Below are 27366 nucleotides of genomic sequence, written 5' to 3'. Positions count from 1 at the left end.
CCCTGTAATAGGCTGAATGATAGCCCCCAAGAACATCCACGTCTAGTCCCTGGACTCTGTGAATGTAGCCTTACAGGGATTATCTGTATAGAGCCTGGACATAGAAGTGTCTTTCAAGGAAGGAGGCAGGGGGAATTTGACCCAGGAGAAACAATGTGACAACCTCAGCAGGATGACAGAGATTTAGAGAGGCTACACTGCTAGCTTTGAAGATGAAGGGACAGAAACCAAAGAATGAAAGGGAGGCAGCTCTCGAAACAATAGAACAAATAAACCAGTCCTCTCCTTAGACTTTATGGAGGGAGTATGGTCCACCTGACATCTTGATTCCAACCCAGGGAAACAGATTTCAGACTTCAGACTTCCAGAACTGTCAGATAATGAAATGTGTGTTTAAGATAATAAATAAATGTGTAAGAGTAAATGAGTATCACCACAAAGCTTGTGATAATTTGTTACAGTAGCCACAGGAAAACCATGCAGTCCCCTGCCACCCCAAAATAAATTACAAGTAAAATTCTTGTGCCTGCCAGAGAGAGTGTGCCTTCCCTTAAGGCAAGGCTGCAAATACAGTCACACAACTTTTAACTGGGGAGTTCTCTTTTCTAAAGCCCATGTTTTTTGCATGTATTATTAACCAGACTTTCTTTAAAAACTTAGAATAAAATTATCATTTGTGGAGAATGCATTCTCCATGTAATTGGCAGTTTACAACTCTAATTTACAAAATATCTCTTAAAGATATTAGTTTGCCACATGTCAGCATCTATCAAATTTGTGTATCCACTTGCTAGTTTTATTTTTTATTTTCAGGAAATTGCTTCTTTTCAATGTGGCTTCAAATTTGAGAGAAGTGACAAATTTATTGTACCCCCTAAGCAATAAAATAGTTGCATTTGTATTTTTATATTTTCCAAGTATTTTATAGTAATGACAATATTTTAATGATATTTTTGACAAGCATGTAAGATATGCATGAAAAGCAATGTTATTGTAACTAAAAGACAGTTCACTGATACAGAGGAAGCTTAAGCGATTTAATCCTTCCACTCATTAAGATGTTACATCTATGTCAAGAACCTGAATCTCTGGCAACTAGTTAATTTCTATATATCACCCAGTGAATCAAGACCTGAATTTTATACCTAACAATGACATAAAGATTTGGAATAGCAAGATTGGTTCATACTACCAACCAGATCAAAGATGCCACAGATATTGGCACTAATAGATCATTCTGGAACTAAAGAATCAATTTATTTTATATTAAAGAGAGTTACTATTCTTACAAAAATAGTTTTTAAAAATGCATGTTACTAAGCATGCATGATAAAACGAAACAAAAATATCTTTCTTATTTTAAAAAATTATAAAAATAAAACACTGAAAGGGGTTAATAAATTGTTTTCAGGAATTTTAAATCAGGTATGCCTCATTCAAAATAATATGCTATTTCTATTATATTATAGCAAGAAATCATACTTGATGTATTAATTAATACAAAGTATTTCAATTCTCAGTCCCCAGTTTTGTTTTGTTTGCTACTCAGTAATTGGTGGGTAAGAATGAAATAAAATGGGTTCCCAGACCCACTATCCCATACGGCCATGAAAATTGAGGATCAGTCAATTAAAGTGATCAGGGGCATCTCTGAATAATACTCATAAAACTCTAAGAAAGCTTTTCTATCAGAAATGCCTCCTAGGGGCACCTGGGTGGCTCAGTCAGTTAAGAGTCCTACTTTGACTCAGGTCATGATCTCACAGTCAGTGAGTTTCCTCAGTGAGTTTGCTCAGTCTCTGTTTCTCTCAAAAATAAATAAACATGAACAAAAAATTTAAAAAAAATTCCTCCTGAAATTTAAAGATATATTTTATATTTTTTAAAGGTGCTTGAGAGAAAATGCATTATTAATTCAGTCTTTCCTATTTCCTTGGAAGAGCTGCAGTTAAATGGAAAACTTACTTATCCAAGATTCTGCTAGAAAGTGCTTTCTGGGTAAGTGTTTCATAAACATGAACGGCTAATCCAAGTTTCTGTGCAGGGTTACTCTTGGTTCTCAGCATCACAAATGGTTTTTGTCTGTTTTAACCTTCAACACCTTAGATCCAAGGATGGGATTCTCACATGCAGAGTTACCAAGGCAGACTTTTAAAAATGAAGCTCCTATAAAATTGCACAAATAGACATCAGCCACAACCACAAAACACAGATACTGAGATTTCATCCCCAGCAAGGATTTCTTTATTTGAGTCTGGAATGAGTTCACCATTTAACTGGGTGACAAGTCAAAATTTTCAGAAAAACCATCCCCTTTGTTTTTCAGTTATATTACATGGCATTTCATACCTGCCTTTCATTCATTTGGGGCTTTTCCAGATGCCTGCTTGAGAATTTCTTTGCCTGCTCTTGGTCCATTCAACTTAGGGTCCAGTGGGCTCCAGCCAGAAGTGCTCTGGAGAGGCTACACTATCCCAAATATCCTTCCTTGTTATGGATGAGTGTGCCTGACAGAGAGAGACCTGGTTCCTCAGTGAGGTTGGTTAGTGGCTTCTGAGGCAGTGGTGAACAAGGCAGTCACTACCAGTAGTAAAAAGTGACCATTATTCAGAAAGCTGGGCCATCATTTTGTTTCTGTTGTTTGTTTTTTGTTTTATGTTTTTTTTAATTTTCAACATTTATTAATTTTTTAGAGAGAGAGAGTATGTGTGTGAGCAAGAGGAGGTAAGAGAGAGGGAGACACCGAATCTGAAACAGGCTCCAAGCTCTGAGTTGTCAGCACAGAGCCTGACACAAGGATTGAACTCACAAACTGTCAGATCATGACCTGAGCTGAAGTCAGACACTTAACTGACTGAGCCATCCAGGTGTCACTGTTGTTTTTTGTGTTTTGTTTTAATATTTTTATGTTTACTTTTGAGAGAGAGAGAGAGAGAGAGAGAGGAGAGGGTAGGAGAGAAACAGGGAGACACAGAATCTGAAGCAGGCTCCAAGCTTTGAGCTGTCAGTACAGAGCCTGACATGGGGCTCAAACCCATGAACTGTGGTCAAAGTTGGATGCCCAACTGACTGAGCCACCCAGGTGCCCCTGTTTTGTTTTTTAATGTTTTATTTATTTTTGACAGAGAGACAGAGTGTGAGCAGGGGAGAGAGAGAGAGAGAGAGAGAGAGAGAGAGAGAGAGAGGAAGACACATGATCCGAAGCAGGCTCCAGGCTCTGAGCTGTCAGCACAGAGCCCGACTCAGGGCTCGAACTCACAAACCATGAGATCATACCTAGGCAGAAGTCTGATTCTCAACCAACTGAGCCACCCAAGCACCCCAACCCCTGTTTTTGTTTTAAATAGTGACCTGGGATCCCAAGGATGTTTCCTTCTTGTTAATGTCTACTGTAATTCAATCTACTGTCTGGGGCTACCACTTACAATAGTTGCTCTTCACTGTCACTTGCATTTTTTAAGTAGCATAAACCCAAAACCTCAGCAAAGTTGGGAACTTACTTAAAATAAGAATAAAGTTACTTTACAAGCCACACTTAAATAAGCCCAGATGTTCTCCAGCAACAGAGCAAAACAGCAAACTTGAGTTCACACAACAAAATAAATACGCTACAGAGTTTGCCAAGTGGTGAGTGCTCTGAATACAGCAAAGCCTTTCTGCACAACTACAGTTCAAGGGGATGTATACCACTAGGGGTCCCCGCTCTCCTAGTGGGGAGAGCTCTGGGTTGGCTCTGGGTTGGCTCTGGGTTGGCGTCACAAGGTTTTTAAGTGGCAGTTTGCCCCTTGTCAGGCTGAGTGAGTGACACAGGTTCAGAACAGGTCTTGGATGGAGTGTTCCAAGCCTTTCACAGAAAGCACGTCAGTGACTGATTAAATGTGGGCTCCAGCTGCAGGTGAATTTGGGAACACTGGAAGAAGGCCATCAGCCTGGCCAGTCTCATGGTAGCTTGGAAAAACTAAGCACGCCAAAGAAGACTCCATACTACTCTGGGCTCTCCCCTTTTGTTAGTTTCTTTGATGTGGTGAACCAGCTACTTCTGAGTATCTTTTCCAAGAGGGAAAGGCAGAATAACTTTCTCTGGAACAATCCACAGGCTGTGTGGCATGCCTGTGAGAACAAGTATGAGGCTAGAAATTATCACAGGGGTCCTAACTGTTTTTCCATTTTGGTGCTGAGCATGATCAGAGCCTTGGGTAGTAAAAGATATCAAAGGCCCAGATGGTTTCAACCAGAGGAGGATGCTCCCAGGAAAAAGAGCACAAGAGGTCTCTTTCCTCTGGGCTAAACTTTCTGGAAGGTTCTGTTCATTATTCCCCATGCCCCACTTAAATGGACTGGAAGTGTCCAAGTCTCCAGTATAAATAAATGAAAGGTCTGAGTCAATTGCAGAGATTACTTCCTCCTGCCCCTGCCCCATGAGTGCCCAGTGAGTGTGGGGTCTGTGCTAGACATGACCTGGGGTTCCTAACTCATTCTCAGGCTCTCAAAACCAGTCAGACCAGGCTTGTGGGTGACAAAATAAAGCCTTGAGGTGGTGTGACTTGACCTGGTCATTGGGATAGGTAGAGGACTGACTGGTCCCAGCGCTCTCCCCCTCAACCCTAGCCAAAGTAGGTTGTTTGTCAGATGCTGATGGAAGTATGTGAGCCCTGACTGCAGATGATATGCTTCCAGGAATGAGGCACAAAGAGCCCATCAAAGATGAGCTCTCTGTGACTGGAGAAGGAAAGGGCCATAGAGAACAGGAATCTCATCTCCTTCTTGTCCTGGGAAAGAAAACAGGATTCATCTGTCCCAAGGGAAGATGGTTCCTGGATTACAGGTACAGCCTAAGCACCAGGAAGTGGGCAAATGGGGTGCTACAAAATCTGGCAGATTCATGAATTATACCTATTTACAGTTGACTTACCAAAGACTTTTGTTAAGAGGGTTCTTACCCAGATTATGACATTAATAAAGAAATCTGCATGTGAGACAGAAACTCTTGTTTATATAAACAAAGAAGAGCCATTGGCTAAAAAGTCAGCCGTAATGGCCAATGTACAACTTTGACTTTTGGTCATGGTGTCAATGTTAGCCAGCATTGGGGCTTTAGCTATAGATATCCACCACAGATCCTCAATATATGGTGAGTTCTATTTCCTGGATTATCTTTAGTTTCAATTCTTATGGTGATTTTTTGAGCCAAGAGGCCTAGCTGAGTGAAAGGCTTTGCTGGAGGACAGCATTGCTCAGACAGAGAAGCAAGAGGAAAAGTAGTTAGAAGCCTCTCTGTAATTGCTGAATTCTGGAACAACCTCAAACTTACAGAGGCAGGAATGGACAAAAGCATGATAGAAAGTGGCTGGTTGGGATCCCAGGAGGGTACCTTGTACCCAGGTACAAGTCCAGGTACCTTGACTCTCACAATGGTCCTATAGCCTCCTTTACCTGGAAAGACCTAACAGCCTCACAAAGTTTGGTCAGGGAATCCTGGCTCATGGTCATCCAGGTGCCCCCAGGAGAGGCCAATGGTCTCCTGAGTATTAAAATATTTGGCAGTGTCCCTTTGGGCATGAGGACAGTTGGGTCCCTAATCTAATCAACTGAAACGTAGTTTGAGCTATTCAAGGCCATGGGAACTAACCAGTGCATAGTACTGAGTACACAATTCTCCAAAATAATGCAGCTTTAGGGAGCAGTCAGAGAGCCTATTGCCCAGCATTGCACTGATGATCTCACCTTCACAGCAGATGATTGTGTGTGTGTGTGTGTGTGTGTGTGTGTGTGTGTGTGTGTGAAGAGTAGTGTTTCCTATAGATAGATAGAAACTATTAAATCCAGGTGCCTGAGGCTGTGGAAAATCGTTTCCACTGTAGATCACAGTCCATTTCATACTTCTTAAAAATCCCCACTTAGATGTAAAAAGAAGAGCATTAAAAGTGTAAACTTTTAAGCACACAATACAATTAAAATTAAGTTTTGAGGTTAACTATCAAGATATAAAAAGTTGATAAAGTCAAGTGACTGTGTTACCATAAATGAAACCAACTGTGGTTTTGCCTTTTGAACAACTGTCTTGATGATATTGACATTAACTTAAATGTAACTGTAAAAAGTGAGTCAGTAGTAATGAAAAAGTGTTTAATTATGCACATTAATTAACCATCTGGATATATGGTGAAAGTAGACTTTTTATTCATTAACAACACCATAATGATCACAAAATTTGGATTGGTCTAATTGCTTATTATTTTTGATAAAATTGCAATGATACTCATATTATGGTCATAAAATTGCACTAAATTAGAGTATGAGAAATTACAGATGAAGCAGAATTAGACATCTGGTAATTATTAAAAATTATAGGAACAGTTTTCAATGTATACTCACACCAAGCCTATCACTGATGTTTAAGATTTTTACAGCAACAATAATCAATTTATAAGTCAGACTAAAATTAGTGCATGTTCACCTGCAGTGTTACATTTAACCTTTACTAACCTTTACTATCCTTTACTATTTTCCCAGATATTTGACAAGCTGGGAATTCAATTTGAATGTCTGTTTCAAAATCCTCTTTCTTTGCCTTGTAACAAACATCTCTAAATTAATCTCCAACTTTATTTCTACTCTTTACTCTCCTGTGTGTTTAAGTAATGGTGAATTTATGTGTTCATTAAAATTACAAAAATTGTCCTTACCTCTAAAATGGGAAATATGGGAAAATTAGAATTTTTAATTAAATGCAACTAACATTAATCAAGTTTACAAAAAATGAGAAAGGAAAAGAGAAAAGAGAAGAGAAAAAATGAAGGAAAGGAAAGAAAAGGAAAACAAAAAAAGTAAGGCAAGGCAAGGCTAGGAAAGGAAGGGAAAGGAAAGGAAGAAAAAGTCTGTAAAATAGCAGCGTAGGAGGATGCTGGGCTCACCTCATCCCCCTGATCGCTAAGATTCCACCCACATCTGCCTAAATAACCCAGAAAACTGCCAGAAGACTAGCAGAATGGACTCTCCGGAGCCAAGGGTAGACAAGATGACCATGGAAGAGGGTAAGAAGGGCAGAGAGGAGGTGTGCGCTACCTGGACTGGTGGGAGGGAGCCAGGTTGGTGGAGGGGCAGCCCGCCCTGCAAGGTAGAGCCCCCAAAGTCTGGCTTGCAAAAGCGGAGGAGCCAGACTCTGTGAGTTCTGACAGCCAGCAGGACTTAACATCTGGAAGGTTAAAAGTCAGCAGCTCTGTTCTTGGAGAGCTGGGAGGGCGAGAAGACACCGGGAGGGAGAGTTGTTGAGCCCCAGAAGATAGAGCTCAGCTCAGCAGGGGAACAAAGGCACTGGCAAGTGCCATCTCCCTCTCCCATCCCCCGGGCAAAATTCCAAAGGGAACCAGTTCCCTTCCCCAAACATGCTTGCACCAAGCAAACGCCCAATGCTATGCTTCTGTGGATTCATCCCTCCAATGGGTCTGCCTCCCTCCCGGTGCTGCAGGGCCCCTCCCACAGGGGACCACCAACAACAAAACCAGCTAAGCATGCCCCTCCCACTTCTGTGCACTTTGCGGATCCACCCCGGTTTATACGCCAGATCTCATCGAAGTAGGACCACAAGCCTGGCAGTGTGCAAGTAGCCGAGACAGGGGCCACACCACTCCACAGTGAGTTCTGCCCCTGGGAGAGGGGAAGATAAGGTACACACGAGTTTGACTGTGGCCCCAGCAGTGGGCTGGGGGCAGATATCGGGTCTGACTGCCGCCTTGCCCACCAACACAAGTTACTCCGGACAGCACAGGGGAAGTGCCCCGCAGTTTTGAGCCACCGCAGGGACTAACCAAAATGACGAAACAGAAAAATTCTCCTCAAAAGAAACTCCAGGAAGTAGAGACAGCTAACGAATTGATCAAAAATGATTTAAGCAATATAATGGAACAATAATTTAGAATACTAGTCATAAAATTAATCGCTGGGCTTGAAAAAGCATAGAGGACAGCAGAGAATCTATTGCTACAGAGATCAAGGGACTAAGAAATTGTCATGAGGAGCTGAAAAATGATATAAATGAGGTGTAAAATAAAATGGAGGTGGCCATAGCACAAATTGAAGAGGCAGAGGAGAGAATAGGTGAATTAGAAGATAAAATTATGGAAAAAGGGGAAGCTGAGAAAAAGAGAGATAAAAAAATCCAGGAGTACAAGGGGAAAATTAGAGAACTAAGTGATGTAATCAAATGGAACAATATCTGTATCATAGGAATTACAGAAGAAGAAAAGAGAGAGAAAGGGGCTGAAGGTGTACTTGAACAAATCATAGCTGAGAACTTCTCTGATCTGGGGAAGGAAAAAGGCATTGAAATCCAAGAGGCACAGAGAACTCCCTTCAGACGTAACTTGAATCAATCTTCTGCACGACATCATAGTGAAACTGGAAAATACAAGGATAAAGAGAAAATTCTGAAAGCAGCTAGGGATAAACAGGCTCTAACTTACAAAGGTAGACCCATAAGAGTAGTGGCAGACCTATGTACTGAAACTTGGCAGGCCAGAAAGGAATGGCAGGAAATCTTCAATGTGATGGACAGAAAAAATATGCAGCCGAGAATCCGTTATCCAACAAGTCTGTCATTCAGAATAGGAGAGATAAAAGTTTTCCCAAACAAACAAAAACTGAAGGAATTCATCACCACTAAACCAGCCCTACAAGAGATTCTATGGGGGATTCTGTGAGTGAAATGCTGCAAGGACCACAAAATACCAGAGACATCACTACAAGCATGAAACATACAGACATCACAATGACTCTAAACCCACATCTTTCTATAATAACACTGAATGTAAATGGATTAAATGCACCAACCAAAAGACATAGGGTATCAGAATGGATAAAAAAACAAGACACATCTATTTGCTGTCTACAAGAGACCCATTTTAGACCTGAGGACACCTTCAGATTGAAAGTGAGGGGATGGAGAACTATCTATCATGCTACTGGAAGTCAAAAGAAAGCTGGAGTAGCCATACTTATATCAGACACACTAGACTTTAAATTAAAGGCTGTAACAAGAGATGAAGAAGGGCATTACATAATAATTACAGGGTCTATCCATCAGGAAGAGTTAACAATTATAAATGTCTATGTGCTGAATACGGGAGCCCCCAAATATATAAAACAATTACTCACAAACATAAGCAACCTTATTGATAAGAATGTGGTAATTGCAGGGGACTTTAATATTCCACTTACAACAATGGATAGATCATCTAGACACAGGATCAATAAAGAAACAGGATCAATGAATGATACATTGGATCAGATGGACTTGACAGATATATTTAGAACTCTGCATCCCAAAGCAACAGAATATACTTTCTTCTCGAGTGCTCATGGAACATTCTCCAAGATAGATCACATACTGGGTCACAAAACAGCCCTTCATAAGTATACAAGAATTGAGATCATACCATGCATACTTTCAGACCACAATGCTATGAAACTTGAAATCAACCACAGGAAAAAGTCTAGAAAACCTCCAAAAACATGGATGTTAAAGAGCACCCTACTAAAGAATGAATGGGTCAACCAGGCAATTAGAGAAGAAATTAAAAATATATATGGAAACAAATGAAAATGAAAATACAACAAGCCAAACGATTTGGGATGCAGCGAGGCAGTCCTGAGAGGAAAATACATTGCAATCCAGGTCTATCTCAAGAAACAAGAAAAATCCCAAATACAAAATCTAACAGCACACCTAAAGGAAATAGAAGCAGAACAGCAAAGACACCCCAAACCCAGCAGAAGAAGAGAAATAATAAAGATCAGAGCAGAAATAAACAATATAGAATCTAAAAAAAACGGTAGAGCAGATCAACGAAACCAAGAGTTGGTTTTTAAAACAAAACAACAAAAAAATTGATAAACCTCTAGCCAGGCTTCTCAAAAAGAAAAGGGAGATGACCCAAATAGATAAAATCATGAATTAAAATGGAATTATTACAACCAATCCCTCAGAAATACAAGCAATTATCAGGGAATACTATGAAAAATTATATGCCAACAAACTGGACAACCTGGAAGAAATGGCAAATTCCTAAGCACCCACCCACTTCCAAAATTCAAACAGGAAGAAAGAGAAAATTTGAACAGACCTATAACCAACGAAGAAACTTAACTAGTTATCAAAAATCTCCCAACAAATAAGAGTCCAGGACCAGATGGCTTCTCTGGGGAGTTCTACCAGACATTTAAAAAAGAGATAATACCTATCCTCCTCAAGCTGTTCCAAAATATAGAAAGAGAAGGAAAACTTCCAGACTCATTCTATGAAGCCACCATTACTTTGATTCCTAAACCAGACAGACACCCAGCAAAAAAAGAGAACCACAGGCCAATATCCCTGATGAATATGGATGTAAAAATTCTCAATAAGATACTAGCAAATCGAATTCAACAGCTATAAAAAGAATTATTCACCATGATCAAGTGGGATTCATTCCTGGGATGCAGGGCTGGTTCAACATTCACAAATCAATCAATGTGATATATCACATTAATAAAAGAAAAGAAAAGAGCCATATGATCCTGCCAATCGATGCAGAAAAAGCATTTGTCAAAATTCAGCATTCTTTCTTAATAAAAACCTTCAAGAAAGTCGAGACAGAAGGAACATACTTAAACATCATAAAAGATATTTATGAAAAGCCCACAGCTAATATCATCCTCAATGGGGAAAAACTGAGAGCTTTCTCCCTGAGATCAGAAACACAACAGGGATGTCCACTCTCACCGCTGTTGTTTAACACAGTGTTGGAAGTTCTAGCATCAGCAATCAGACAACAAAAGGAAATCAAAGGCATCAAAATTGGCAAAGATGAAGTCAAGCTTTCACTTTTCGCAGATGACCTGATATTATACATGGAAAACCAGAGAGACTTCACCAAAAGTCTGCTAGAACTGATACATGAATTCAGCAAAGTTGCAGGATACAAAATCAATGTGCAGAAATCAGTTGCATTCTTATACACTAATAATGAAGCAACAGAAAGACAAATAATGAACTGTTCACATTCACAATTGCACCAAGAATCATAAAATAACCTAGGAATAAACCTAACCAAAGATGTAAAAGATCTGTATGCTGAAAACTATAGAAAGCTTATGAAGGAAATTGAAGAAGACATAAAGAAATGGAAAAACATTCCGTGCTCATAGATTGGAAGAATAAATATTGTCAAAATGTCAATCCTATCCAAAGCTATCTACACATTCAATGCAATCCCAATCAAAATTGCACCAGCATTCTTCTCGAAGCTAGAACAAGCAATCCTAAAATTTGTATGGACACAAAAGGCCCTGAATAGCCAAAGTAATTTTGAAGAAGAAGACCAAAGCAGGAGGCATCACGATCCCAGACTTTAGCCTCTACTAAAAAGCTGTAATTATCAATACAGGATGGTATTGTCACAAAAACAGACACATAGGCCAATGGAATAGAATAGAGACTCCAGAATTGGACCCACAAAAGTATGGCCAACTAATCTTTGACAAAACAGGAAAGAATATCCAATGGAAAAAAGACAGTCTTGGGGCGCCTGGGTGGCTCCATTGATTAGGCGTCCGACTTTGGCTCAGGTCATGATCTTGTGGTCCGTGAGTTTGAGCCCCGCATCAGGCTCTGTGCTGACAGCTCAGAGCCTGGGGCCTGCTTCAGATTCTGGGTCTCCCTCTTTCTCTGACCCTCCCCCATTCATGCCCTGTCTTTCTCTATCTCAAAAATAAATAAACATTAAAAAACTTTTTTTAAAGAAAAAAGACAGTCTCTTTAACAAATGGTGCTGGGAAAACTGGACAGCAACATGCAGAAGAATGAAACTAGACCACTTTCTTGTACCATTCACAAAAATAAACTCAAAATGGATAAAGTTGCTCACCTAAATGTGAGACAGGAAACCATCAAAACCCTAGAGGAGAAAGCAGGAAAAAACCTCTCTGACCTCAGCTGCAGCAATTTCTGACTTGATACATCTCCAAAGGCAAGAGAATTAAAAGCAAAAATGAACTATTGGAACCTCATGAAGATAAAAAGTTTCTGCATTGCAAAGGAAACAATCAACAAAACTAAAAGGCAACCAACAGAATGGAAAAAGATATTTGCAAATGACATATCAGACAAAGGGTTAGTATCCAAAATCTATAAAGAACTCACTAAACTCCACACCTGAAAAACAAGTAATCCAGTGAAGAAATGGGCAGAAAACATGAAAAGACACTTCTCTAAAGAAGACATCCAGATGGCCACCAGGTACATGAAAAGATGCTCAACGTTGCTCCTCATCAGGGAAATACAAATCAAAACCACACTCCGATAGCATCTCACGCCAGTCAGAGCAGCTAAAAATGAACAAATCAGGAGACTACAGATGCTGGTGAGGATGTGGAGAAATGGGAACCCTATTGCACTGCTGGTGGGAATGCAAACTGGTGCAGCCGCTCTGGAAAACAGTGTGGAGTTTCCTCAAAAAAATTAAAAATAGATCTACCCTATGACCCAGCAATAGCACTGCTAGGATTTTACCCAAGGGATACAGGAGTGCTGATGCATAGGGGCACTTGTACCCCAATGTTTATAGCAGCACTCTCAACAATAGCCAAATTATGGAAAGAGCCTAAATGTCCATCAACTGATGAATGGATAAAGAAATTGTGGTTTATATACACAATGGAATACTACTTGGCAATGAGAAAGAATGAAATATGGCCCTTTGTAGCAACGTGGATAGAACTGGAGAATGTTATGCTAGGTAAAATAAGTCAGGCAGAGAAAGACAGATACCCTATGTTTTCACTTTTATGTGGATCCTGAGAAACTTAATAGAAGACCATGGGGAAGAGCAAGGAAAAAAAAGTTAGAGTGGGAGAGAGCCAAACCGTAAGAGACTCTTAAAAACTGAGAATAAACTGAGGGTTGATGGGGGGTGGGAGGGAGGGGAGGATGGGTGATGGGCATTGAGGAGGGCACCTGTTGGGATTAGCCCTGGGTGTTGTATGGAAACCAATTCGACAATAAATTTCATATTAAAAAAAGAAAGAAAGAAAAAGTCCTTACTCCCTTCTGGGATTCTTAACAAGTTTGCCAGTAATATATATATTTAAAGCTGGTAGGGGTGTGTAATAGACACTGGAAATAGACACTATGGACAAAGTGCAAATAACATCATTTGTATTTGCATCAGACACTACAAAGTACAAATAATGTCATTTGTATTTATGTCATGAAGAAAGTGCTATTCATTCACAACAGAAAAAAAAATAAGTCAGAAGGGGCTTAAAAGTATTTTTATATTAGGCAATGTGGTAGTTACCTATTGTGTTACCTCCTACCATTCATTCTCATTCTGCCAAAGACTCCCTTGACAAGCATACCTTTTTTTGTAATCCTTATTTATTTTGAGAAAAAAAGAGAGATTGTGAATGGGGGAGGGGCAAAGAGAGAAACAAAGAGAATCCCAAGCAGGCCCCCACTGTCAGCACAGAGACTAATGTGGGACTCAAACCCACCAAATGTGAGATCATGACCTAAGCTGAAATCAAGAGTTAGACACCCAACCAACTGAGCCACTCAGGTGTCCCTCTTTAATCCCTGAGGGGCCGGGGGGGGGGGGGGGGGCACATAATTAGCACTGAACAATACCTTGCATTCCCCTACCCCAGTGATTTGCTAGGTGATGCATTGATGATCTAATTAATAGTTGAGGAAATAAGCAGTCAATATATGTGTTAAGAAATGTTGCTTTTCCGTCTGCTTTTGTTAAACTTGATATGGAAGATTATACTGCCCCTATTTTACCCCAACATGGCACCTAAAAATGAAATTAACTTAGAGAACATCACAACAACAAGGAACTGAAAAACAAAAGAACTCACAGAATAAAACTTCTAGACAACAATTAACACACTTTTAGAATAGATAACACAAACTAAAAGAAATCCAGTCAATTGGTAAATTTATTAATTATAAATTATAAGCATAATGTTTGTATTATAATACAGCATTATGCTATATATAATAAAATATATTATAAAAAATATGACATAGAGAAAATGAACATCTTCACATATAGCCAGCAACATGAATCATAATTCAGGGAAATGAATGATGTCTTAAAAATGCAAATATATTATGGACACTAAAAACTTGCATGTGATTAGAACTATCAAGACTATAGTATCTATACTTAAAGTTACCAAGAATAATTACAAAGAAAACATTGTAAGTACAATAAAATTTAATAACACATTAGCCCAGCAGTGAACAGATATCAAGGACTCTGGTGAAAAATGTCATGACAAATGTTCCCTGGTGGCCTTCCTTATCTTATCCGAGTCTTTTATGTGAAAGAAAATCTGGACACACTTCAACATGAAGTTTCCTTTGGCATCAAATCCAGTGAACTGTATAACAGATAAATTTATTATGGCAGTTCATTTCTCCACCAATGTAAATTTCATACTCCAAACAGAAAGAGCATGGTAATTACACTACTCAGGGTTCACTTCCATGAATACAAAGCATTAACATTTAAGGAGAAATGTGTTTAAAATAGGGAATGAGGAACTTGAGGCATGGGCTTTACAATGGGCCTCTGGAAATAATTCCTAGTATAGCAATATTGGCCTCTGGAGACCTCACATGTAACTTCTGTAATTCCACCACAGAAATGCTACCTCAACTACAACAAGAAATGCATGGACATTAGGAACACATGGTTTTTTTTGTTTGTTTGTTTTATTTTTTAATGTTTATTTATTTTGAGGAAGAAAGAGAGTGGGGGAGGGGCAGAGAGAGGGGAGACAGAATCCCAATCAGGCTCCATACTCAGTGCAAAGCCCAACGCAGGACTCAATCACACAACCTGCTAGATCATGACCTGAGCCAAAACCAAGAGTCAGACACTTAACTGACTGAGCCACCCAGGTGCCACAGGCACACGATCTTAATTTCAAATGGATCAGCAATTGGGAAGTAAGCCTGTGATACACGCAACACAACAGATGAATTCCAAAAGTGTTATAAAAAGTGAAAGAAGGAAGGCACAAAAGACTATATAATATTTCATGACATTTATATGCAATTCTTAAATAACAAAAACTATATTGCAAAAAGCTAATCAGTAGTTGAATAGACAGTAGTTGAAGAGACAGAAGACAGGACCAAATCTAAAGAGGTATTGAGAATTCTGTAAGGTAAAGAAACTTCTCTACATCACAATTGTGGCGGTGGTTACATAATATATATTTGTCAATCTTATTGAACTGTATACTCAAAATTGGTAAATTTTATTGAATTTCAGTTATACCTCATTAGAAAAATGAATTCAAAAATACATTAAAAGGATCATATACCATAATTAAGTGAGATTTATTCCAGGGATGCAAGGATGGTTCAACATCCACATATTAATCAATATGATACACCACATTAACGAAATGAAAAATAAAAAGCATATGGTTATCTCAATAGATACAGAAAAAAATATTAACAAAATTTAGCATCTTTTTATGATAAAACCATCCAACAAAGTAGGTATAGATGAAATAAACCCCAACACATTAAAGGCCATAAATGACAAGAACACAGCTAACATTATAGTAAATAGTCAAAAGCTGATAACTTTTCCTCTAAGATGAAGAACAAGAAGGATGCCTACCCACTATTACCACACTTTTATTCAACATAGTATTAGGAATCCTAGACAGAGCAATTAGGCAATAAAAAAATAAATAAAAGGCATCCAAACTGGTAAGGAAAAAATAAAATCACTATTTGTAGATGACAACATAATATATAGAAAACTAAATACTTTACCTAAAAACTGTTAGAACTAATAAATGAACCCAGTAAAATCACATAATACAAAATCAGTATACCAAGATGTTATTTTTTTATAAACTAATAATGTAATATCAAAAAGAAATTAAGAAAACAATTCTATTTATAATTCCAACAAAAAGAATAAAATACCTAGAAATAAATTTAACTAAGGAGATAAAAGACCCATACTGGTGAAAAAAATTGAAAACAAACAAAAAATAGACATTTAATACTCATGTACCGAAAGAATTAATATTGTTAAACTATCCATGCTACCCTAAGCAACCTACAGATTCAGTATAATCCCTATCAAATTTCCAATGGAATTATATTCTAAAATGTGTATGGAGCCACAAAATCACCACATAGCCAAAATAAAAGAGATTTAAAAATAGATTGTTTTTTGAATTTTTTTTAACATTTATTCATTTTTGAGAGACAGAGCATGAGCAGCGAAGGGGCAGAGAGAGGGAGACACAGAATCGGAAGCAGGCTCCAGGCTCTGAGCTATCAGCACAGAACCTGACACGGGGCTCGAACTCACGAACTGTGAGATTATGACCTGAGCCAAAGTCAGACACTCAACCGACTTAGGCACCCAGGTGCCCCCCAAATTTTTTTTTATCAGAGCAGAATATAAAAGAAGTTCCATTTTAAAAGTTATAAAAACATATAAATAAATAAATAAACAAAAGTAAAAAATAAATTCTTACCAATTACTACCTTAAATTAAAAAAAGACTTCTATATAATGACTTTGCATAAAATTAAAATAATAAAGTCTTATTGCATTTATAAAATAATTAAAAGACTTATAATATATAATATATACTTACTGTATATAATATACATATAAGCAAAATAAAAACACTACTTCACTGGTGGTGAGAGAATCCATGAAAAACATTACTAATGGATCATATGCCTTAACAACAGCCAAAGAAATAAAACATATTGCTCTAAATATAGATACATATATTAAATACACAAACACATTCTTGAGATGGATACTGAGAAATTAGTATTGTCAGGTGGGAAATAATAAAAAATGGAAGGGTTAATGACCTAGTCCTCTATATGCTACTTTTTATTGTCTATATTCTTAAAAAAACATGGGAAAGTACTAATATTTTAAAATACGGATGGAAAATTGCACTGGTACTTTTTACATTTTGGATACTTTTCTGCATATTTAAAATATTTAATGAGTAGATGTTACTTTCCAAATGTATAATTCTTGTAAAAATATGGCAAGAAAATAAATGAAAAAAAAATGGCTCTTTCTTTTTCTAAAGGGAGTATAAATACATATTTTGAAATGCATAAAAGAAAACCAGGATTGATTCATAAAGATCAAGAAAAATGTTTCTTTAGTAAAAAAGTAAAATTACACTATTTATCACAAATATCTGTAATATGAAAATTTTTTCAAGATGGGGTCATGGTAATTATTTTTCTCTATTCAGAATCAGAGAAATTTTTAAGATACAAAGAGAATTTTTTTTTTTTTAATTTTGGAGAGAGAGCACACAAGCGTGGGAGAGGGGCAGGGTGGGGAGAGAGAGAGAGAATCCCAAGCAGGCTCCACACTCAGCTCAGAGCCCAATGAGGGACTTGATCCCATGACCCTGGGATCGTGACCCAAGCCAAAATCAAGAGTCAGACCCTTAACCAATTGATTGACCCAGGGACCCCTAAATCTAATTTTAATATATTTAAAACACTAAATGAAGAGTAGGTAAATTAAGAGAAATTTGTGAAAATGTTTTAGAGAACCAATGGACATTCATAGGCTCTAAGTAAATAAGACAGAAAATGTAATGACCTATCCAAGGAAACCTCTGCGATTAGCAATGAATTCAAAGCAGGATGGGAAAATAATACTACAGAAAAATTAGAAAAAGTCTTTAAAATTTACTTGTATTAGGGGCACATGGCTGGCTCAGTTGTTGGAGCATGCAGCTTGATCTCAGGGGTGTGGGTTCAAGTCTCAATTTGGGTGTGGAGATTACTTAAAATCTTTAAAAAAAAAAATTACTTGGTCAAGAAACCACTAGAAAAAAATTAATAGGCAATGTCTTCCAGAAAGTATGAAATTCATACGGGCTTCCTTTCCAGAGCTTTATCTTAAGTATTTCCAGAGATTAACATTAATTATTGATTCATATAATTACTAGTATACAATCCCAAACAAGGAAGGACTAACATTAAATTGTACACATCAACCAAAATTATTATTTCAGTTTGTTCTTAACATATTGCTTCTGTCTTCTGTAAAGTTGTCCTATTTTAGCTGAAGTTATAACAAGTATGTGTACATCCAGCTGCCATCTATTTTTGTTGTTGTTTTATCTCTAGTCTCTGCTGTGAGGCTGTACATTAGAGAACACTGCTACAGTGCTGCTTGTATAGCTGTTTTCATGGTGCTTTCCCATTATAGACTATAACTATGGCATTCAGAAAACACAGAGCATTTACTGAAGAATAAAGGACAAGTAATTTTTTTGAACAAGTTATTTAAGTTTCTGATCCTATTTCCTCAACTGTAAAGGAACAATAATACCAATGATATGGTGTCGTTTGGGGAATCAAATAAGATGGTGTATGTGGAGTACATGGCATATACTGAATGTATAATACCTATTAATAACCTCTCCCAGGTTATTACTGACAGTTAGATGATACATAGATGATAGATAGATAGATAGATAGATAGATAGATAGATAGATAATAGGTGATAGATACATAGATGATAGATATCTTCAATAAAAGCATGAGAACTTTCTTCAACTATAAAATGGGGATTTAATTACACATACCACAAAGGGCTACTGTGAGGACAAAGAAATAAAGTATTTATATCACTCAGAACACTGCTAGCACAGTGTAAAATACTCCATGGAAGGTAGCTTTATTCCATGAAACCAATTTCATAAGAAGTTTAGTTTGGGAAAATATAACTTCATATATGTATACCATGATTACTTAAAAATGCAATATGAATGTAACATACAAACATCATAAGCATACAGTATGAGAACGTTAAGAAATAAATAGCCATGAAACACAATCTATGAAGTCGAACATTATAAGAATTTTTTAAGTCATCTATGTGTCCATTCTAGTTATTACAATACTCATCTTTCACCACCAGAAACCAGTGTCCTCTACATTTTGTGTTACTCTTTTACTTTTCTTTGAAGATTTGCAGCATAATTAGATATCCTGAGACTATATATTGGTTAGTTTGACATGTCTGTTAACCTTCACATAAATAGAGTCATACTGTTATGTATTCTTCTGTAACTTGCTTTGGTCAGTCAACATTGTCCGGGATTCATACCTATGGAGGAATGCATGAGGGTACTCATTTTCTGTGCTTTGTTTTGTATCATCTTTAGAATATAAAATTATGTATGCACTCTTCTGGTTTATACTAGAGTTGTTTCCAGTTTTGTATTATTTATAACAATGCACCTATGAATATTCCAGTTCGCATCTCTTGGAGCATATATTCAGTAATTTGTATAGAACAAAGTTGGCAAACTTCCTACAAAGTGCCAGACAGTAATTGTTTTAGGCTTTGAGGGTATATGATCTCTGCCACAACTAGTCAGTTATACCATGGTCATACAAAAGCAACCCTAAATAATAGGCAAATGAAAGGACATGGCTATGTCTTAATAAAATTTTATTTACAAAGAGGATTTAGGAGGAACATAGTTTTCCAAGTCCTGCTCTAATGTAGGAGAGGTGGGTTGGAATTGTTGATTCATAGTGTGTCATATGTGCATCTTCACTTCACTGCTTTAGGACAATCTCTTTTCCAAATTATTTCTATCAACTTATACCCTCACAAGCAGTATGGAAGAGACTCCCTACTTCACATTGTCACCAATACTTTTATTTTTTTTAATGTTTACTCATTTTTGAGAGAGAGACAAAGCATGAGCAGGGGAGGGGCAGAGAGAGAGGGAGACACAAAATCAGAAGCAGGCTCTAGGCTCTGAGCTGTCAGCACAGAGCGCTACACGGGGTTGCAACTCACGGACCATGAGGTCATGACCTGAGTCGAATTCAGATGCTTAACCTACTGAGCCACCCAGGCATCCCAATACTTTTATTTTTTAATAAATAAAATTTTTTATTTATTAAATTTATTTTATTAAAGTGAATTAAATTAAAATTTAATTTTCCCTATAAAATGGGTTTGAATTGGTATATATTGTGGTTTTATTGTATATTTATGATTATTAATTAGAATAGGCATATTTTCATACACTGATTTGTTATTTATACTCCCTCTTATAGAAAGCCTATTTATATAATTTGACCATTTTTTTCTGTAGGAGTGTTTGTTTTTTCCTTATGTGTGCATAGAATTATACATCGAAGATCCTACTTCTTTATTGATTAAGTATGTTGCAAGTTTCTTCTTCATATTTCTGGCTTGTGTTTCCATTCTTTATGAATTCCTCTAATGAGCACAATTATTTAATTTTAATGTGGGTAAATGTATCAATATTTCCTGTTACAGTTTGCAGGTTTGTGTGTATTTGCCATGTTTAAGAGAACATCTTTGTTCAAGTTCATGAGATATTTCTTTTCTATTTACTTCTAAATTGATGGAAATCTTTGTGCATGGTTTAAAGGAGTTTATTCATTATGCATAACCAACATCCAAGAAACAAATATTAAGTTCACCATTTTTCCTCTGATCTACAATACCACATCAAATTTCTATATATGTGTGAGTGTCTTTATAAACTTTCTTTTGTGCTTAGTCTACCTATCTACTCCACAAACCAGGCCCTGATATCTTAATTACTACTCTTTTATAATAAAACCTTGAAGTCCATTAAGGTAGTATTACTCATTCTTATTCTTTCTCTCCAAAATTACATTACATATTCATTGATCCTTACACCTCTATATTAGTTGTATAATCAGCTCTTCAATTTCTATGAAAAAATTGAGGGACTCAAGTGGAACTGCACTGAGTTCCACTTGACTAGTTTAAAGAAAGCTCATATCTTTAAATATTGTCTTCCTAGCCATTAAAAATCAGGTTTTGACAGGTTTTAAAGGAATCAATCTGACTTTTGGTATAAGAAATAAAGAAAAGTGTGGAGTCAAGGGGCCAGCTTGGAACTCTGTAGTATTACGGATCAAAGACCGTGGTAGTAGAATAATGCCCCTCCCCCAAGAGGGCAATGTTTTAATCTCCTTAATATCCTGTGAATATGTTACCTTACAGGACAAAGAGAGTATGCAAAGAGAATAAGTCAAGGATCTTGGCATGCACAGAATGTGTTGAATTATCCAGGAGGGCTTAATATAATTATAAATGTCTTTATAAGAGGGAGGCAGAAATGTTACAACAAGAAAATATGTGACAATGGAAGCAGAAGCCAGAGAGAAAAGGATGAAGATGCCATGATGCTGACTTTGAAGATGGAAGCAGAATTCCATAAGCCAAGGTGTACAGGTAGCCTCTAGAACCTGGAGAGGGATTCTTCCTTAGAGCCTATAGAAGGAATACAGCCCTTCTGGCACTTTGATTTTAGGACTTCTGAAGTGAAGAACTATAAGATAGTAAAATGGTATTGTTTCAAGCTGATAAGTTTATGGTATTTGTTATAGCAGTAACAAGAAACCAATTCAAAATGGAAGGAAAATTAGATTAGGAAAGTCAGTGAAAGTGCTGAGAACTGGGTGAATTCATCTTAGGACTTGAAGTGTGAATCAAATATGATATTTTCATAAATTCATGTGGATCATGAGAGTCAAAGACAATAATTCTAAGGCTTAGGGCTTGAGCAACCAGAAAAGTAAACTATAATTTCCTGGTATATAATTAATCTGTAAAGAAAGATTAGGGGTTGGAAAATGAGTTTTAGTTACTTTAAAGTTGAAGTGCCTGTTAGATATCCACATGGAAAAGTCAAATTGGCAGATGAAAGAGGGCTAGAGTGAGGACATATGTTGGATATTGTCAGTATCCAAAGCCCCTAAAGAAGAATTAGATCATCTACTGACTAGATAAAGGATAGAATGGAGCATGGGCTGGGTAACAGACAGTATGCAAGTCAGGAATAGGAAAAGAAAATATTAGAAAAAAAAATCAATTTAAACAGGAGAAAGTTGGTCCTGAAAGTCAAATGAATAAATTGAAGGGAGTTATCAACTGTAGCCTATGGTACAGGAATGACAAAAAGGCAACCTAGACAAGAGTTGTTGAAATGGAGTAGGAATGAAAACTGCATAGACCGAAATAGTAAAAAGTTGGAGAACAGAAATTGAGAGCAAATATTGGCAACCTTTTTTGTGAAGTTTTCTGAAAGGTGAAACACAGAAACATAGAGTATAGCTGAACAGAAAGGTAGGGTTTTTTTTTAATTCTAAATTGAGATGTATCACATAATAATTTAATGCTAAAAAGAATGATTTAGTGGAAAATTTGAGTGATGAGTTTGGATAGGAAAGGTGTGATTTCATTAGAATATAGAGATGTCTAGCTTATATAAGATAAAGAAAAGAAATAGCTGCTCTTATTTGGTGCTGAGAACCTATAGATGTTCTCTACTATTTTTTTCCAGTTTTATTAAGATATAATTGACCTATAACATTATTGTAAAATACACAACATAAGGATTTGATATATGTACATAGGTGAAATAATTATTGCAGTAAGTTTAACATCCATCACCTCATATAACTTGTTTTCTTGTGATGAGAATGTTTAAGATCTACTGTCTGAGCAACTTTCAAACATACAATACAGTATTATCAGTTATAGTCACTATGCTATACCTTGCATCTCCAGAACTTATTTATCTTATAAGTGGAAGTTTGTACCTTTTGACTATATTCATCCAATTCCCTCAACTCCAACCCCCACTTCTGGAAAAAACCAATCTGTTTCTCTCTCTCTCTCTCTCTCTCTCTCTCTCTCTCTGTGTGTGTGTGTGTGTGTGTGTGTGTGTGTGTGTTTAGTTTGGTTTGATTATTTTATGTTTATGAGTGAAAAAGGCGGGAATATCAACAGCTGAATCAGAATCAAATACTGGATGCCTGAAAAAAGAGAAGAAATAGAATCATACAGAAGAATATTATGCTTACACAATTGTGGTAAGATTGTTTGGCAGGCATGCTGGGTGAATATAGGTAAAAAACATAATTGAGGTTCTTTCAGGTTAATATGACAAAGAGGGAATAAGTCATGAGTACTATGAGTTCATGTAAGGGTTTATGAACCAGAGTGATACTACATATGGCCAGCAGCATCCAATCTCAAGAATGAGAGAAACTGAGAACATGAGGAAGTAGAGATACAATAGAAGAGTGATAGAATCTATGAACTGGAGGACTGAGATGGGTAAATAATTGTGGGGACTTCAGTCAATAGAAGTAATGAGCTGGAGAAATAGGAGGATATTGGTAGATGGAGAGTAACTAACTTGAAGGCTGCATTATTGAGGAAGTAAAGGTAGTGGTAATGATCATATTTATAGGTATAACCATAGGTATAGGTAGCTGAGGCACTCAGAAGTTACCACCGAAGGAAGAAACTAAATAACCAATATATTAAATCACTTGGTGGATATTAAAAGCCTCAAGCAAAGTTCTAAGCCCAAATCTTCAAAGACAGGGGTATTTTCAAGAGAAGGATTGGAAAAAGACTGGAATTGTCAAAGTGAAGCCAGAAGACACCTACCAGACTTCTAGATCTAATGGAATGTGCAGTGGCAGAGTCATGTGACTGACCTTCAAAGGCAGTCGTGCCCTCCAGAGCAGAACCATTCTAACAAAAAGTGAGCAGAACTTTCAGAGAAGATGTGAGTGATAAAGGGAATATGTTGATCAAGGGCTTGAGTTCCAAAGTGCACAATGAAAGCATTAGTCAGAGGTATAAAATGGGGTTGGGCTGCAGGATGCATAAAGCTGCAAGTAGGGTGTCCTGATGAAAACGAGGGCCTGAGGGTCTTGGGCTTATCATGGTGACACATGTAAACAAGTGTAAAAGACAGTGGAAATCTCTTAAACAGATTATGGTGATAATGCTCTCCTTGGGAGTTTGTTTTTTTTAAAACTGATACTGTAATCATGAAAAAATTAAATTATTATGGAGAAGAAAATATGTCATTGTCGAGAGAAAATTTAATTGCACTGAAATTACAAATTATAGCCAAATGTTCATGAATAACTAATGCTGTTAATTAATTCTAAATTCAAAAGTAATGTATTCAAGTTTTATTAAAAAATTAAAACCACCTAAGGGTTTCCAACTAAGAATGAGAATTTACTACATCCAATTTTATTTAAAGATCCAGATTAGAAGGTCAATAACCTTAATAAATCTTTAATATGCAATTCTTACACTCATTTAAAACTAGATTATATTAGGTCTACATTGCATACCATTAAGCAACTTTATTAATAAACTCAATTGAATTATTCATTAACGGGTGTACTATTTTGAGCTTTAGTGATCATTTTATTTACTTTTAGAATCAAGGATTTTTAAATGTTTGGGCTCATCTTATTCAGTTATAATAATGCCCTGATATTTAATGAATGTTTGAGATTCTAGTCTAGACTGAGAGCTCATAATGCAAACTGAGTCACCTCATATAAAAGATAATTTAGCAATAATAACTGTAAAAAATGCTAATTACCTCCAAGAATGTGGGATCCTTTCGAAAATTCAACACAAAGGGAGGCAATCTAATTGTCAGCATATGGTAGAAATATGATTCTGACAAAAAGAAACTGCTTGTTTCTTCCTGTCACCATTTTACTGAGTACCAATGATGAGCTCTTTGTGTGCTCACTTATCACTAGTTCACTTTCTAGTGTGTTTCTAAACACAATATGAAATGCTACCCTAGTAGTTTCCAAATTTCTGAGGAATTCTCTATTGTGTCATTTTGTTTCAAAGTACTTTGTGGAAGAAGTATTGACAATTCCAGCGGGAAAAATATCTCAGGGAATATTGCCAAAAATCAAAAGCAGGTTCTAAAAGGCATATCCATGATGATGGAGGCAACCTCACTACTTAGCACATACCTGAAGAGGAAAAGTCAAGCTCTAACAGCCCCCTTTTACCTTTCAGCATCCTTCCGTAAAACCTGCCCACACACCCAAAGTGGGTATCACTTCTGCCCACTATCTCCTCTATTTTGTAGCACTCAAGTAATGGCATGCTTTCAAATAGCTGCCAGTCAACACTTAACCAAGTGAACTTAAACTAAAAGCAGATTCATTATTTAGCTTTCCCAGGAGTTGTGTGTATCTTAAGAGGGAAATCAAAGACAAAATAAAACAGCTAATCATCATCATCATCATCATCATCATCATCATCATCATCATCATACCAATAACAATCCCAATCTCCACATAACCCGAATACAGAGGAATTAACCCTTAAATATGGGATTTTCAAACTTGTGATGACTACATAATATGTCATTTACAGTACTATGTAAGGTGCGTCTTGACTTCCTGAATCTTCGTGTCTTTTTTACTATGCTGATTTTGTCTAAGATATACATCCAGTCATACATCACTTGAGCGAGAATGGCTTTTTTTTTGCTTTTTTTTAATTCTAGGAATTTGAATCTTGTAAATAGAACTGTTTAAGTGTGTTAATGTAGCTCAGGGAATTTTCTCACCTAAAGCTTTCACTAGATGACACTGTTTTACCACCTAGAAGTGCTTCCAATTGTATGTACAACAGATTGCCAGTGTGTTTCCTTTCTTTCTAATAAAGGAACTGCATTTTTAAGGATTTCATCTTCATAGGTTTCAGATTATACAAACTTTAAATGAAAAATGTTAGTCCTTTACAACTTAAGAGAAAGAATCTTTCTAGACTGTGAAATCCAATATATTTTTTCACTCGCAGGGTATGAAGTTTCATGCTTGCTCTCACGTTCTTAAATATTCTAAGCAGTATCCAGTAATAATGGCTGACATGTGACTATTTATTTTGCACCAAGTACTTTCCTAAGTGTTTTACATATATTAAATAATGTAACCTTCACACAAAAGGTTAAAAATTAATCCACCATCACACCTCTAATAAGTGACAAAACAGTGTAACTGAGAAGCCCAAGCCAGCTACGTGCTAGACCCATAGTGTCTACTACTTGCCATAATGAACAACTACTTATAGATCAAAATAACTGATACCGAATTTATTTTCTCCCAACACAGGAATTAGAGTTCAATAATCCATTTCTCTCCTTCTTTGGTTTTAGCATCAGGAATAAATTTAAAATCAAGTTCCACATTAATGGCATGTTACGTGTTAAAGGGAGAATCAGACTGTCCAGATTCAAACCCCAGCTCTATCATTTCCTGGGGTGGGGGCATGAGCTTGGACAAATTATCTAGCCTCCTAAAGCCTTAAAATTAGGATTTTTACAGTAGCAATCAAGTCGTTATTGAGCTATTGTGTTATCAAGTCATGTTGCACAATTCATGAAATATGATTGCTATTTGAAATACAGTTCAAGCAGAAAAGAATTCTTTCTGGGCTCCTTCCCAGAACAACTACAAAGGATATATTATATAGACAGAGTACAGAAAAAGCCACTTTGATGAAAAAGGCATATTGATTAAAAACCATTTAAATGTTTATGGACATCTACAATGATAAATGTAGCTTCAGAGGTGATCTGTAGTATGCTTTTATAGATCAGGTGGACAGATTTATTGATGTTTCTTGCAAGAAATATTAAATCATTTAATCTGCCTATAATCACCAAATAAGCAGGCTCCCAGTCTCCTGAAAGACGGAATAAGGACAACAACGTATCAACTCCGCCATGCTCTATAAAGGTTAGCTTTTTCTTTTAACACAATCCTTCACTCCTCACCTCTCCCAACAATCTTTTTCCAATGTGTCCGCTAATATTTCTGCTTCATGATGGGTTCACTTTCTAAAAACTTATAAATTCTTCTGTTGATACACAGTCTATGGACTTAACTGGACTCTAAAATGACCAATTTTTCTGTACCCTTTCAAAGATGAAGGTATTTTACCTCTTGCCTTATACCAAGTTATAGAACCCATGTCTTCGTGTCCAGACCATTTTCCCCTTCCACTTATATTTAAAAGTAAAATCTGCTTCTTTGACACTCAGATCATTCTCTTCCTTAACTTGTTATGAAAAAAAAAATGGACTTCCTATTTACCAAATTTATAAAGATGCACATACCTGGTTCTTAGCATTCAATCCCATAATATTTATTTTCATCCTGATTATTTCAAAATTTATCAACATCCTGGATTTTCTTTACTTTGGCGTAAGCTCCATTGTCCTTTGCCCTCTGCCCCACTTTAACCTTTTCCTCTATCACATTCTAAGACTGACCAGAGATTATCCCAACAACCACATCGCTAAATCAGAAATCCTAATCCCCACCAACAACTTTTTATGATACTTTTCTTTTCAGTATTTCCATTATTGTATAGAATTATCCCTCTGTGATCTCTCAATCCACTCATTACTTTT

The sequence above is a fragment of the Panthera leo genome, chromosome B1, assembly GCF_018350215.1.
Source record: "Panthera leo isolate Ple1 chromosome B1, P.leo_Ple1_pat1.1, whole genome shotgun sequence".
NCBI classification, from domain to species: domain Eukaryota; kingdom Metazoa; phylum Chordata; class Mammalia; order Carnivora; family Felidae; genus Panthera; species Panthera leo.
The sequence above is the reverse complement of the archived record's forward strand: the minus strand, read 5'-3'. Positions refer to the sequence as shown.